This window comes from Malurus melanocephalus, unplaced genomic scaffold (genome assembly GCF_030028575.1).
Source record: "Malurus melanocephalus ecotype Western Australia unplaced genomic scaffold, MMel_1.1 scaffold_133, whole genome shotgun sequence".
Lineage (NCBI taxonomy): Eukaryota > Metazoa > Chordata > Aves > Passeriformes > Maluridae > Malurus > Malurus melanocephalus.
In genome coordinates, this window is record NW_026623365.1 from 106,647 (window position 1) to 123,635 (window position 16,989).

The 16,989-nt window shown below is 35.5% G+C and overlaps 1 protein-coding gene across 1 annotated transcript in view; it reads left to right on the plus strand.

The window, feature by feature from the left end:
* The window catches only part of SEMA5A (semaphorin 5A), a gene marked incomplete at its 5' end in the record, with an annotated part of 210,120 nt that overhangs the window by 103,629 nt on the left and 89,502 nt on the right, over positions 1-16,989 (plus strand). The window lies entirely within an intron of this gene.

The window sequence follows — 16,989 nt, forward strand, 5'->3', positions numbered from 1 at the left end:
TGGCCCTTATTTAGAGAACTGTTGCAAAATATATTGATTTACTAGAATAAATAAGAAAATTATTAGATATAGTGTCTAGTTTGAGGGCATTATGAACCCATAATGAACTTGGGAGTTCAGAAAGGAAATACTTGCACTGTCTGATGAAAAACTTCCAAGGCCATCCTTAAAAACTACTTGGTGAAAAAACTCCCAAGTGTTTYCTGTTCTTCAGTCTCACTGGGCAGAGTATGTCCCCTCTGTATCCTGAGTAGAAATGGGATATTCTCAGTGGTAGATCTTAGTTATTGGGATTTATAGCACAGCATTGATGAAATTGGGGTATGGCTGACCTAGAAAGAAAGTATGAAACCTGAAGAAAGATTTATTGTTGGCTGCATTGCATGTCTCTAAAGAGTGGATTGTTCACTGRAGTGAACTGCAATTTTTATGCTGTAAATCCAGGTTTTATTTGAGGCTTAAAGGTCACTGGAGGATGTTAYAACAGATTTCCAAGAAGTTCTAAAAATTGCAGGTAGCAATGCAGAGAATAATGAAAAAAAAATCTGATGAGAGACCTACTTGTAATGAGCATGTAGAGAGGTTTCATGAAGAAATTTCAAAAGATATTTTTGGAAAATGCAAATGAAATTTTTCATACATTTGCCTTTAGAAGGGTTAAAACAGGTAGCAAATCTCCCAAATGCAACATTTWTTCTCCTGAAGCCCTGAAACAGTAGATTATACAGAAACTAGTCCCAAYTTAATSAAGAAATTTGGAAGTTTGCATGAAGCTCAGTTTGGGAATGCCATCATAACAGTTTGTGTTTCTCCTGTTTGTCTTGCTRGATGGGAGTAAACTGATGCAAAATACTTYSTGATTTGACTCCTCTACTTCATAAACTTAGAACGGCCAACTATTATTTTTGTTACAATTATTTTACATTTTATTTTTGTAATCAGTACACCACATTTTTTTGCTAGCAAACAACCCAATGTCTTAGCAGGAAAAAAAAAAAAAAAAGTTCTCTGTGTGTTGTTACTTAAAAATCTTTGATGAAATATTGTARTTTTCCTGGCAGACCTGGCTTCTGATCAAAGTGTGCAGGTTTCACAGTTTAGTATGTAAGGTGGTGGAATATATGTAGTATCTGAGCAGTTGCCAACCTGAAAGCTATAAGCAAATATATATGCTTATATATGCTTCATATGKAGGGAAGAGAGCAGCAAAGCTTAAATTGGCTGCATTTTACCCAATTTGCTGCTATTTCTGACTCCATTTTCTTAAGTACATTGAGGTTCTTGTAAGTAATCTGTAGATCTTTTCTGCAGAAAGGCGATACAGAATTTTCATCTCAGTTAAGACCCACTTTCTTTGTCTAGAAATTACAATATATGTGTAATAATAATAAGGACCAAATTAGTTGTAATTTGAGTCAGAAGTCAAGTGTGAAAGTAATAGGTAGTCTATCTTTTAATTCTTTCTAGCCCAAAAACAGAAACAGGGGAATCAGAGTACAGATGGATAATGGGGCATATACACTGTGGCACACAGTTGTCACTTTTTAAAACAATTTTTCTTTGTTGTTACAGAAAACACAGGTTTCTTGTGTCAAACTCTCAGKTTTTTTTTCTCTCATGTCTTTGCTTGACAAAGGTATAGTGTGCTTTTATGGAGTGGTAAAGCGCCCTTGCAGTGGTTTTAAAACTATTTCCCTGTAACTTGTTACCCTTCTGGCCTTATGCAATGTCATTTTAAGAAGCTTGAAGCAAGGATACTCATCAGTTACTTCGATGTGGAAAACCAGTGCACATTGGAAGACACCAGTCCTAACAGCAACATGGTGATCTTGAACATTTGCCTCAAAAAATCAAGCAGTAAACCATAAAATTAATAACCGTACTCTCTTCTGCTTTTRCAGTGACACCTACTTCTGAAAAAGGAAAATCTTACCTGAATTATTACTTTGTTTATATTATTAATCTCTTCAGGAAACATTTTTCTGCAAAGTTCAAAAAAAAGATGTAAAAGATTTCATGGTTTTGTTTTGAAGAGCCTAATGTTCACTCTGGGATTTATGCTAGCTTTTCTAAGAAGTATTGCTATATATTTCTGCTAGCATATTTATGTTATTTTCCATGTAGAATATTTCTAAAGTCAAAGAAGAATAATGCAAAACTTTGTTGTTTTTCTATATAATATAAACGAAAAAATGTTGATTTTTCACTGCCTTCTGTATTGTGTCATCTGTACAGGGCAAAGTGGTTTTAAAATGTTACTAAATTAGAGTGGCTACATCTAAAGTCCAGGCTACAGAGTTATAAATGATGCTATGAGGCTCCAGAGGATCAAATCCAGCATTTAAAATGTCCAGCAGTACTGATTTCCCTTGGTTTTATCACTGTGTATAGAGATAAATCATTCTGCCTGATCCAGTTGGTGAGGTTTCTTAATAAATAGATGGCTCTGGCTAGAGCTGGTTAAATTATTCATTGACAGCGATTTATATGTGAGCATGGTAGCCCTTTATTTGGTTCACAAATTATCCAGCACTTATTTGTAGTCATTTTTTGTTATTATAATCAACCCATAAATAGGTCATGGTTTTGATTTGTTTGTTGCTGCTATTTGCTCATAGAGTTTGTTCATATTTTACTTATCATGTTCATGAATTGCTTTCTGCAAGTAGATGGTATTCTGTTTTCTCCAGGGACAAATTTAAGTAGGAGAAGCCCTTTTTTCCTGTTCACAAATTATCGTGATGTCTTTATAATTGCCCAGCTCTGTCAGATAAAGACTATAAATAAATGTCCAAAGAACATACAGTGTTTGCACTTCTGTGCTGCCATTGGAAATCAGACTTGCTGCAAGAAGAAGCTGCTGGCTGAAGAACAGCTGGCTCTGCTTGCATGGGAGTGAGATTAATGTGAGGGCCAGGGAGGGAAACAGATTGTAAAGAGCTGGAGACAGAGTCTCAACCTTCCATTAAAAAAGACCAGCTCCTCTTCATCATAATGATGCTGAGCTTTCAAATCCTGTTTGACTACTTTATAAACTTAGAATGGCCAAGTAGCTCCCTTCTTATTTTCTAATTTTTTGTTGGAACCATTATGTCTTCTTCCTGGAAGAGAAATTAGACTTTACCACCCCTATGGTAATTTTTTTTATTGTGTATTGCACAAAAATGTGAAGCTGTGAGGAAAAGARGCATCTTACRYGGTGCTCAGTCTTCAGAACTGAGARCTGTTAGGATCTATGGYTACCTTCAAACTYCTCCTATTGCCCCAATRCTGTGCAGTKCCAGTTAACAGRCTTTTCTTGATTTTRGTGAGAGGGTTGGAATTAGCCTTATTTTGGGGTGAAATTTGACCCTTGTGTGAGTACACAGCTGGTATTCAGGACTCTTCCTCAGAGATGAGGGGAAGAAGCCTTCCCTTTGAAGGGACTCAACTTTGACACATGTTGCTGAGCATTGTGAACTTCTTTAGGATATTCTGCAGGGCCTTTTATTTTAAAAAAGCCTTTATTTTAAGGTGGGAATGCATAAGAGTGACTCAATAGATCCCTGTCTCCCAAAGAWGAAAGTGGAACTATTAAATCACAGGGAGAAATAGAAGTTTGAGCCTTACAGGAAATTCAACTTTGACCCTAAAAGRCCTAAAGTTGGATCACAAGTATGATTCAGATATGTGTGCAATATTTAGTGAGAGCTGTCAGGAAAGCAGAGATTAAATGGGATATTTTGCTGAACTCCTGATTTTGTTAATGTTTACGAGCTTCATTCTGCATTGTTTTTCCTGGTAAATCTCAGTGAATCCAGATGTTTGTAGATAAGCATATACAAGCAGTGTCACTAGTAAGGATTGGGATTTTTTCCCCCTGTGCTTACCTAGCTCTGGTCATGGCAAATCCTAACAAGCCAAAGAATTACTCAATAARAATATACCTTATTTACTTTGTTTTGTATCTTGTAAGTCATCCACATGTGAAAGATACTTTATTCCACGTATTTATGTGAAGAATCGTGTAACCTGCAGGCAGAACCACAAAAAGATGGATTAGATTCCRTGCATTTTACTGTAATCAAGTCACTGGCTAAGACTCATAATATTTGGAGCAAAGAGTCACTTATCTACAGATTCATTCTTCTAATTTTTAGTTTTTTTTTTCCTTATCCCATGAATCTTGTGAATTTGGTTCTATGACTACACACCTTTAGGAGGAATAGCCATGGCCACAACCAGAATAGTGGTTAGATCATTTGCCTAGGAAATGCACGAAGATTTTTAACTAACAAGCTCTGAGATTTTCTGGTTATTGCTAGATATCCTGGCTCCTAGACCGTTGTAAAGATTATAGTGTAATATGATTGCATGTACTTCATGCTATCATTATATACAATGGCTATGGCTACTTTAGCATAGTAATTAATGAGAGCTGTGAGATGAACCACTTCTGATGAGAAGGTTTGAGATCCATTTCTCTAATCCCAACCTTGTTTCTGTTTCTTGTCCATTTACTTTCTTATTTAGTTTGATAAGAGGGAAAAAAAAAAAAAAAAACCAAACAAAAAACCGCATCATTCTTTCCTTCTGTATTTCTGAGCAAAAGCTGTGTTTTATGCTGAAATTGCTGCTGAGGTTCCATGCTCATCATAATGGAATTGTACTGGATGAATTTACAGAATTTGACTCATCTAGGGATTGAGGCATGCACTATGCAAAATGCAAGTGAATTTGAGTAGAGGATAGCTCCTGAAACTTTCTCTTCAGTCAAATTGGTGATGTTTTTGGATCTGTAGAGTAGTCAGTTGTCTTACACTTCCATKGAAAATAGCCACATACAGCTTGGTTAAGAAATCAGTCAAGGTTTGCTTGGGGTTATTATCTGAGAAATCATTTTCTGCACTTGTGCATCTAAATGTTTCTTTAATCTGGGCACTGAGAAATGTGTTCAGTGGGAAAGCACTATCATATTCACAGCGTGTGTTGGGTTGTACGAAGTATTTATTGTTTTGGTGGCACGAAGGAAGGCAATATAAAATAATAGGAGCAGTAAGCACTCCCTGTCCAGTCAGATCCAATCAGAGTTAATACATCTCAACTTTGGAAGACTGGCAGGGATCCAGGGCCTGTATTTGATAGTAATTTTTCCCTTTGTGCACAGTGTGGCATACTTCACTGCTGCTCTGTGCCAGATAGAAAACCTTAAATCACGCAAACCAGTTCATCTTGCGATTAATATCTATGTTTATTACCTACTCTTCTACTTTTTTTTAGAGGTAACACAACTCTTCAGAGGTGTTAATCTCCAGTATCTGAGAATTCCAGTCCTAGATATTGATTAAACATTTTAGAAGATCTCTTCAAAATCGGAATTTTTTCTCTTCATGGGAAATTTATGGGAAATTAATAGAGACTTCGTTTGTTTCATAGTCAATTGTCCCCTGTAGCAACCTTGTAGTTTTATTTATTTCTCTCTTCAGAATCCAGGATATTGAAATTGTGTGTCTCTTGACAAATGTAATGTTTCCCATTTATAACCATAAGAATTCTTGTGTCTTTGCCTCAGGGCTTCAGGTTTTGTGTGTGCATGTGTCATTTTTAGTACAGCAAAAGCAGGATTTTTCCAAAAAAAAAGAGACTGTAATTTCAATATACTGCCAAATGGGCATTCTCTGGAATAGGTGTTATTCACATGTAGCTCTTGATAGTGGATCTGTTTAGTTATCATCTAACTGCACTTAGTAAAATTTTGGGAATGAAAGTGTGTTGTCAGTCACAGTCTTCTGAGCTAGCTGCATCTGAAGTGCTGCCTGACTTCTCCTAGTTGATGTCTGGAAGCACAGTCTAGGTACCTCACTATTAAAGGGTACAGCCTTAAGGRCAGCCCTAACCAGCTCTTACGTAGGTTTCTTCTGATAATGTTGGTTTAAAAGGAGAATCCATATCCAATAGACCAAAAAATTTGAGACTTCTGAAGACATCTATGAGAATCTTGGTACTGACAATCTCATAGCACGTGCTCACAGGTCAGTGTCCATATTGGCAGCATCTGTTTGATACAAATATAGTAACTGTAATCAACACTGATAAATACGTACAATTTGTTTTGTCTGTAGGTTTGGTGCCCCAAAATTGTCTTGGCATTCTATGTAAAATKGAATCTGACATTTTTGAAATCCATTCCTTTTCTAAGCTGGARGAACGTGTCTTTTTATATGCCAAGTTATTTTAGTGTGATGCAGGACAAAAAATATTTTACTGGCCTTCTTTGAGGATGCTGATATCATTTTTCATGATCCTTGTGTTTATTTTTATTATTGAGTGTGTTTGTAGATAGAACTTGGGTAATTTAAATAAGAATTGAAAATGAGATTATTTTTTGGTAAAATCCAGAAATGTTTGTTCGATGTTGTTACAAATCATGTCTGATTTACATGGCCTACTTGACATTTCCTGACACCTCCCCAAGGAAGAAAAAGAGAAAGAATGAGAGGTACTTCAGCTAAACTTGAGTTGTTGTCCATCATCTCTTTGCCAAGTCCTGAGGAACAGCTTTCTTTTCCCCAACTCGTTAAAGCCTCATCTAAAGATTTTATGCTATAGTTTTAACCATCTCCTCTCTGCTTAAATAGCATTTCTTAAAAAAATGGTGGTAACTAAAGCATTTTTATTCATGTTTTAATATAACTTCCTGAAGGGGTTAGAAATGGTGATACCTGGAACAGGGGCATGATCAAGTAGCTATGCATTGAGAAAACCTGACATTTCTCGGGGATTGTTCTCTGCAATAAATACAGTAACCCAAGAGAGAAGGGTCAGTCTTTTGATGRCATCATCTGGATGGCAGCAATATTCGTGGGCTGGGGGGTATGTAGAGCTGAGGTTTAATTCCTCATAATCCCCAGAGTTCAAAGCCATTTCTTGCATGTCCTTGTGGAATGGTTGATCCATGAGAGAAAGGGCTGCTGTGGATGGAGAGGAGCCCTCCCAAATCCATTCTCTGGCACTGTTTTAATGTGCATGCAGAGCACACAGCTCATGTGGCTGCAGATGAGAGCTGTCAAACCAAGGAGGCAGAGAATTCAATGAGAGAGGTGATGCCTTACTCCCTGCTCCAAGGACTATTAAAATATTTTTCCAATGACTTTTTAATTAAGCAGTAGTTTCCTGAAAATTCGCTAAGGACATGGAAGCCACCTATTCCTTCCAGGGCATAAAAAGAACATATATGATTTTTCTTGGCTGCAGCTGAGACTTTCCCCTCTTTGGTCAAACTGTTTCCTATATACTGAGGGAGAATAAAGCAACTGCCTGTCACTGGTTTTGAATTTGTCATGGAATCAACTCAGACTGCAAGCAAACAGCGTAACAAATGAAGTTTTAAATCTTCAGTAGGGAAATGTACCTGTTAAAGTACTTACGATTAAATATTTTTATAGTTACRTGAAACAGTTTCACAAAAAGTGGTTTCAAGTTTTAATTTTTTTTCACTTTAGKTGGTATTACTGTTCTGAATACCAGTTTCACACATGAAATATAAAGAAAAAAAARCCAATTGAATCCAGATTTCATAAGTCTCCACATCGTTTAACAACAAAAGTTTCTTTATTARTTATTATTCTTTATTTATTCTTTATTAAAACTTTTGTCATTGAAAAACAATTATATGAGATTGCAAAAGAAAAATAGATAAAAGATACTTCTTCATAAAGTCCAAAAATAGATTGCTTTATCTCATCAAATAAAAGGAATATATCATGGAATGAAATGCTGATAAATGTTTTCTTATCAACTATATTCTGTTAAGAAACTGTTGCTGCTATAGCATTTGTTTATAGGTATTCTAAAGACACGTAACTTCTAAGTGGAGTGCATAAATTGTTACAAATAGATCAATCTTCAACTTTGACAAAATATTATTAATTTCTGTCTTAGCTCTAAGTCACATTTTGGCAAGCTGAAACATCTCCTATAAGATTGGAAGTAGCAGTAGTGGATAAAGGTGTGCCAGTGAGAATGATTCATTAAAAATATATGCATTTTGAGATTGTTGTTTTTGATTTTTTGTTTTGGTTTTGGGTTTTTTTTTTTTTTTTTTTTTTTTTTTTTTTTTTTTTTTTTTTTTTTTTTTTTTTTTTTTTTTTTTTTTTTGTCAGACAGGAAAAACCATCTGGTTTAGATCTGGGAAGGGTAAAGATTTGCCACTAGAGTATATGAGCATAACTCTAATGAGCTGAACAAGTTTAATTTTTTTTGTGAAAGAAACATAATTGATGTGGTGGCTGAAACATGTAATTCAGCATGTACTTGTTATTTAGCAAAGGTTTTTGCTTGACCTTCTGGAAAAGACCAGAAGCAGAGAAAAGAGATTTCAGTTTGAGGAGTTAGCAGCTTCAACTTTATAGAAATAGTCTTAGACAAAGGCATGCTGCTTTGGTTTAACTGCTAGTCACCTTGCATCTTAGTCTTAAGTAGATCTGAATTTCCCTTTAGAGCTTGAATTCTCTATTTAAAAGATTTTTGAATGGGTCTGACTGGAGCTGGATTTAAATTCCAATTTGAGGCRTGAAATGGCTGCCGAGGGATGGTACACAAATTGCCCTATTTCCTAAACTAAAATATCTTTTTTGATTCATAGGAAATCCTACTAGTGGAAATGTTATTTGTAGCAATTTATAATCTCTTGTACTTTATGGAGCAGTGGATATTTTCTGTACCCAAGGCAGGTGTTTAACTCTTTGCATGGTAGATACTGGAAGAAAGTTTGCTATTAAACTGCAAACCACATMCTTGATGCTTTTGAGACATTATAACACATGGGAATTAAATCTACAGGGGAGAGAAGTGTTCTAAAGAATGCTATATGTTTACTAAGTTTTCTTCTCAAAAACAGTAGAGAGGATKGAGATGGCCATTCTCCTGATTTCCATTGACAGATACATCCAAAAATTGTTCTTTTTGAAAATGGAAACTAATTTTTTTTTACATTTCATTWTATTCTTTTTTAGAGAGAGAAATGGTTCTGCCATCATTATTGGGGCTGCACATGTTATTATTTCATATGTTCTCTCTGTCCTTCCAGACACATGACTTTGAAGAAAAGTCTTTATTTTTTTAATAACTAGTATCTGGATAAAAAAAAAAAAAAAATTATTCATAAGGTTCTTTAAGTCAATAGTTCTAATTTCTGTGTRGAAAGCCCATAAATATTCCCTTCATAAAATATATATGAAATTTTGACATGCAACCATGACAATGTCCTCTACTTGATGAGGTACAACTGAGTATCTCTTGGAATAACCAGGAGGGCATTTAGAAGGTTGCTAATAATTTTAGAAGGTATATTAATAGATWGTGGTTAAAATTGCTCCTTTCAGATTCTTAATGATAGATAAAAGGGTTAAATTGTCTTCCCTGCAAGGAAGTCTGGGAATGTGTAATAGACCATCAGACCTCCTTTGCTGACAAGCATTATCAAAAATGTGTCTMATTTCAGTGTTGATTTAAAATAATTTCCAATTCTATAAGGAAGAACATCAATATTTACTTGAAATAGAATAGCAAAGAGGGAATTAGGAGTTGGAGCCAAAGATAAAGAACATAAATCTAAATATTATGTGTGCTTGCTTTTTATAAASTACCTTTCAAAACTGCTGTCATTGCATACAAGAATTGAAAAACAAAACCACACCAAATTGAAGAGATACTCGAGATCTTGCCTGGATAAGAATAATTTAATATAGGAATTTTTTTTTTCATTTTCCTTCTACTGCTTCCAAAGCTCTCTTCAGAGAAAAAGACAAACCCTTCCTGTTTCCCGAGTTAAGCAACTATTCTGTGTTTGAAACCTTTAATACACTAAGCATTGTGGTAAAACTCTATATAATTTAAAATTAGCTTTTAAGAAATGTATTAAAATTATGCATGTACCTTTTAAACACTTCCTTTTTTTCTTTCTAATTGCCAAGACACCATACAACTGAATGTTTTATTTTAAGATTGCTGTGTATTGCATATAGTTTAGCACAAAGCAGGACATTTTATTTCATTAGTAGTTGYAGTGGCTTTTGCTTAAATTTAGAGTCTCAGCTTCCTTGATAATTGTTGTTAATTTCTCCATCTAGTAACATACCAGCAGAGCAGCAATGAATATGGACTTTCCTAAAAGCTTTTAAGCTGTAAAATGCAATGCTGTTGTGTGGCCAGAGGTCCTTAGATTATTGTTATTCTCTAGCAACCGCAGTAATACATAAACGACCTGTGAAATGCAAAGCCCTCTGAAATTGAGCGTGGTGAAAGAATAATTTGGTTTAAATTCTGGAATAATAAAAAATGACATACCCTCCTGTTTTTCTGTCTGTAACACACGTAGAATAGCTGTGTTTTTATACCTGTTTTTTTACTTCACATGGGGACAAAAACGCCAAGACAAAACATATTCAGTATTTTGTACTAAGGTCTCACATGAACAAACTGCCAGATTTTTCAAACCCCAGAATGCAGCTTTTTTTTTTTGCTTTTTTTTTTTTTTTTTAACTAACATCTCTTATTCTACTAAAAAGACCCCACAATTTCTTCCGACAAATTGATAATGCTGTAATGATTCAGCTAAAAATATAGCTCACTTGGTAGATTAAGAAGTTTTTTTGTTGTTTTTCAGTCTTGCAACTATAAAACACAACTAGATAGTTTAAGAACTCCAGTTAGGACAGATTCACGTCTTGGTGGTTTATGTCTATTTTCTGTAGGTGACAGAAGCCAGTCATTATTTTTTGTTCCAGCTTTTCAGTGATATCAATACTGTGCTTTGTAGTACCAAGTTTGTCACATAGGTTACGGTTGCTTCAGCTGGTTTAATTTACTGAAATTTAATTAGATGTCAATGAGCAATGATTTATGAGTTTTCCAGGTCACTTGCATACCTTCTTTTTTTCCTCCAATTATCATACAGTGAAGTAAAGAAAACTAAGACACCTGAATGAGGGAAAGCTTAAGCTTTTCTGTTTCCTGCAAGTGATGGCACAGAGGGTAACCAACATTTCTTTTAGCCTTTTTGGTGTTTAAAAATAGATTTCCATATGAACAGGGCAGAACAATTTGTGACATTTCTCAGGGGAATGCAATAAAATTATTTTTTCTATTTCCAGCTACAATACTTTACAGAAGGTTTTGTTATATAGTTACATAATTGCCTTTTTGATCTAATAACTGTGCTTTATATCTCTATTTTTCTAATATCCACCCTTGCCTTGTTATCATCATGATGATAATGACCTGTAATAATAATGCAATCACAATGGTTTATTGTTTAAATCCTTCATAAGCTTATCACATTTCATTCTGTAAAGCCCACAAAAGAGAACATTCTGGTTTTTAACCTCTGTTTTTGTCTGGTAGTTGCAGAAAAATCACATCTGTATATTTTATTACACCATGAAAATACATTAAAAGTAGAGGAAAAGAACAAATTAACTATCACACTGACCAGGTTGTTCAAATAGTGGTTTCATTTCAAATGGAGAGAAAAACATGTAAAACAGCTTTTAAAATAAAAAGATTTAAAAAAAAAAATACTGTCTTGATAAGGCATCACAGTTCCACATTCATTTTGAGGTTCCCTTTTTTCCCTAAAGACTTAATGCATATGCATCAAAAATATAAAAACATTTAAATTAAAAATGTAAATTAAGGTGGGAATTTTAAAACCAAACTATATTATTTTCATTTTCTGGATCATTGCAGAAGTTCTATGCTTACCCATAATGTATTTTTTATTTTTAAAGAAAAGGGATTGAAGCTTAATCTTTCACATGTCCTTTAGACTCTAGTATTTCAAGTATCTCAGAAACCTGAAGGTAAAAGATAAATTAAGTTACAGAGCATGGTTATATTATCTTATCTTCTAAATATACCCTTGCTTTAAATCAAATTGTACCCCACCCCCATGTGGGAAAACAGATAATAGCCAAAGCTTTAATTATCCATAGTCTACAGATGATTCAACTAATTTTAAAGTTATTTTTAGAAAGGGCAGAGAGGAGTAAGATTTAAATCCCACTGCATTTTGTGTACCATATGTATCTTTTTTGATGTTACACAGATTGCTAAATCATAAGTCCTGGTCTTTCCCTTTGCAGGCTGAACCAGCTGCTGCATTAGCTGTTCCTGCGTCTTTTTTTTCCTGTTTGAGTGCATTTAAGCCCTTATGCAACCTAATACTTTCTGTTCATTGGAGCAATTTTCTGCTGTTAGCCAAATGCACATTCTGCTCTCTGGTACGGCTTTTTCCTGTGGTGGAGGAAATATTGATGATACATTCTTTCACAGTGGCTGGATGTTTATCAATCACCTTGCACATTCTTTGTTTTTATACTATTACACATTCTGTAAATCAATGTTGTATTTGGTATTTCAGTTTAATATATTGAAAGACCTCTGCCTTGAAGATAACCCTAATGGCCTATTTTTTTTTTTGTTTCTATGGTGTGTAATACAAATGTTATATAATTAATATAAATACAATTTATGTACACATATGGATGTTGTTTACAACATATTTAACTTTAACAGATTTTTTTCTTTTATTTCAGCAGTCTTAATGCTCTCTGAATACTTTTATTTTCCATAGGGAAAAATAATTTGTATATGACAAAAAATATGCAAAATCAGTGTGTAAYAGATAAAATTAAAGTAGTTACTGAATATAATTTTCCAAACTCTATTTCAAATTAGACCTCTTGAAAATATGCATAATTTGTATTAGTTTCAGCTACACTTTAAAGTGTATTCTCCTGAGTTTCCACCTATTAAACCCTGATTATTATGCTGCAAGATTGTTAAATTTTTAATTTATTTATATTTTTTCACATATTATAATATACAGGGTAGTGTATTTCTTTCATAGGTGGCATCTTATTCAAGTTCAGTGACAAACATCTCCTGAAGTTCTGAATGTACCTTTGGCATCTCTGTGTTGTGTTGACTGCCCCTTTCCTCTGCACTGACCACATCTGCTTAACATCTTAATGTCCTGAAGAATATTTTGTGGGAATTTTGAAAAACAGGCCCGTAATTACAATGACAGATTATAATTTACAGTAGATTTTGCTGTTTTTTGAGGTTTTTTCTTGGTAGACGTGAGGAAATKGTCAGATCTGTAAAGGCACCTKGTTGAGCTCAGAAAGTGCAGGAATRTTTGAAAAGTCTTARATAYAGGCATACAGCTGGCCTGAGGAGATATTTGAGACTATTATGAGTTTCTTTCACTTGCAACTCATATAGTGGAGAAGATAGCAATGATTTTTTTAGCAACATTAATGAAAGACAATACTGTAGTCTTCCTTTCTGAAAACCATTGGTTTGGATTCTGTCTTCAAGTGCTGGTTCAGTTGCTTTTTGGAGACCAACCCACTCTCCAAGGTACTATGGCAAGAGTTAAAATTGAAAGTGTTTCCCTCTCAAAAAGGATTGGGCAGAGATTTTTTTCTTTTCTATCGAAAAAGTGAAATGAACATCTATACTGCCTCATGATGATTTGTTAAATATGTGTTTACTTGAAGAAAGCAGTAATAAGTTGTAAACATAACAGCTCATATAAATATTTATTCCTCTCCACAGCAAGATTTGGCTGAAGCTTCCTTGAATAGCTGTATTTCTGCTAGGAAACTCAGGAAATTACAGGTTTATTAGTTTGTTGCATCTGCTGTTTATTTTGTATGTTCATTTTCTGTTTTGCTTTGCAAATTATTTCAACCACACTCTTGCAGTATTTTCTGTTGCTGGGTATGATTTATACCATTTACATCTCAACCTTTATTTTTCCATTTTAGAAATCATCTTTTCATTTCATCCCATTATAATTTTGTTCATTACAGAATTTGTTGCCTCCCAGCATGTTCTGTGAAACTCCATCTCAGGTTCTGCATGCAGTTCTTCATAGTCTCCTACACATTACATAGCAATATTTCAACAAGGTTTTTTCTCTTCATTCACAGTGATTATATTTCTAAAGTTCAGTTGCTGGTTTTGCAAGTCTCTTTGAAAGTATTGCAGTGCAAGCCAACAAAGCACAGTATTTACTCATTGTGGCTGCTGTCATTATCTTTTACTCCTGSATGTAGCTGGCCATCCTTAAATAAAGGCTGTCAGGTGTCTGGATSTATCCCAGTATGTCTTGCTTACAGTCAGGATGCAAAGGTGCCATTCATTTGAATTTTTAAATGGCTGTTAAGCTCAGACTTTACATTTGTGATAAAACTGGAACTTTCCCYGTGACCATGGCAATTAAGTTACATCCATTAGGATGCTCTGTGCTTGCTATCCTTCTTAGCTATTTATTGGCAGAAGTGGACATTTAGTTTGATTATAAATTAAATATTCACTTGAAAGATTCTGACAGGTCTGGAAACCTCCATGCCCTGGAGTCATGTTCCAGACTTATTTCTTTCCCTACTTTTCTCCCTGTTTTGYTTTGCATCTGTGGTGTGAAAATGGCAGAATGGACAATGCTTTTGAGGATGAGACTTTTACAAGCTCTTGAGGAAATCCACAGTCTTTGCTGGTGGCTGTGGATAATGCTGCACACATTGTAGTAGAACTGGAAACACTGGAGCAAAACACCTGGCTTTGGAAGGCACTTTTTTGAAAGCCCAGGACTGGAATCCCTGTTTATGGTTTCCACTGTCAGAAAGCCTGACAAAGCCAGGTTGCATGCTGGTATAGTTCAAGGACATTGATTCCTACATACTCTTGCTGCACACCATAGGCCAGTGAGCATAACCACCAAGTCAATCTGTGCCTGTCTCAAAACTGCAGAATAAAAMCAGACCCTCACCCTAGACTGGCTTCCCAGGTGGTCCTTGCAAAATCATTCATAGGCAGTAGGATTTTAAAGCAGAAAAATAGGTTACAGAAGTCAGAAGTAGTGGGGTTTAYTGAGGCAGAAGTAGATCTCAGATAACGTTCTTTCTATTCCTTTTTGCTGATTTTGCATATGACCCACATTGCTCCTGAGAAGAGCAGTGTTTCTTCCTAATAATCTGTGGGATCTTAGACACTGTTTCCTCACTGGAAGCTCGGTCARTTAAGACTTTCAACATTTCTGAGTGTTGGTCCTCTTAGACAGCACATGAAAAAGGAATGGTTTGGGAGATGCTGAAAGAGAGCAAAAGGAAATGGGAGGAATGGAGAATGCCTGTCAAGATAAGAAGGAAGAGTAAGAGCAGTGACAGCTGTCTTGGGGAAAGCATTAGTGCACCAGTTCTCGAAGTGAGAATATATCATTTCTTTCTGGGGTAGTATGCTGCTGTAACCATAATCTCCAGGTCACAGACTTGAATGTAAAAAAAATGTAAATTTGCCCTCTATAATAAATGTGTCACAACAAACACAAATTCTATTGTCACACATATTCTCCTGTCCAAAACTGTATTTCTAAATTGGATGTGTACGTAGCCATCRGGGAGGGAGACCTGCAGTCCTGTTTTCTTTCTTGTCATGGGGAARGTGACAGCAAGTGATTCAGTCTGTAGATGCCAGACCCAGCACAGTTGTAGGGAGAAATATTAGTCTGTGGAAGAAGCACGTGTTGAATGTGTACCTGATCTTTGTCTCATGCAAGAAAACAATGACAAGCCAAATACAACATGTCATGAATCATGCTGGGTCTGCTGTCTGCCAGTTAAACAAGTGATATGGAGTGGTGCTGACTGATCTACAGAGCAATGCCAATTCATTTACATCTGCAAAATGATCTCACCACTCCTTCTTAGTACATTTTTCCAACTTCTATGCTCAGAAGAYAATCTTTCAYTCARTAGCTAACACAGTGTCRTGGTTTAACCCCAGYCAGCCTCCAAGTACCACACAGMCCCTCACTCACTCTCCATCAAAGGGATTGAGGAGAGACTCAGAGGAAAACTYGTGGGTTGAGATAAAGACAGTTAAATAGGAAAAGCAAAAGCCACACAYRCMAGCAAAGCAAAACAAGGAATTAATTCTCTGWTTYCCATGGGGCGGKAAGTGTTCAGCCATCTGCAGGAGAGCAGAGCCCCATCACACATMRTGRTTACCCTGGAGGGTGCAGGATCTGTGTGGGGGTGCCAGCCCCTGGCCTCAKGTGCTCCCAGCATGGAGCCGGTGCAGGGGAGCACAGATGAGGCCACCAGGCATTTGCTGCCATGGACAAAACCAGCACTTGCCCAGACKGGGACAGACATGCCCTGAGAGCCTGCACTGACAGCTTGGAACCAAACCTCTGGCTTTGTGCTWGTGATGGCAAACCCACTGTTTCCTGGGCTTCAGAATGGGCCTTCCCAAACATTCCTCTTGCAATTATTAACAACTCATAAGAGAAGTCTTTCAAGACTTCATGAGTAAGGTCTAATCTCTGTATGTGTTTGCAGTGTTGGATCTTTAATACTTACTATTACTGGCATAGGAGAGATGGCATAATGCTGCAGCTACCTAAAATATTTATCAGTGTRAAAATGTGATCCTTTGTGTTCAGAACAAATGTGCTTTGATATTTTTWAATTATTTAAAAGCTTTTCAGGAGTGAATAATAAATCTTATCGTATATTCTGACACTGGCTTTCAATGWGTAACTGTCTTTCCTTAGAAATCACATTAGGAATASAARTGAAGWGTGAATGCTAAAAGCTRTGATTTTCCAGAGGTTGAAATCGGRATAAGTAAGAAGAAGGGATGCAGCCTCATTCATTGCTATGTTCACCTAAACTCAATTAAGACCTGCATATATTCATATATATGTGCTTTATTACATGAATGAGATGCATATCTAACCCCCATAATTTTTAACACAAAGAATATTGAAACAAACTRGGGAAATTGTGGATTTTATTGCTTTTTAAACTGCTTTAAATACAGTWAAGTKTWGTAGAATCCAGTAGACTGAAATCAGTAACCTTTAACATTAATGTGCATTTATAAAGCCAGACTTTAAAACCTTGTTTTCTAGTGACTACTGCTGTGAAGGCTGTTCTG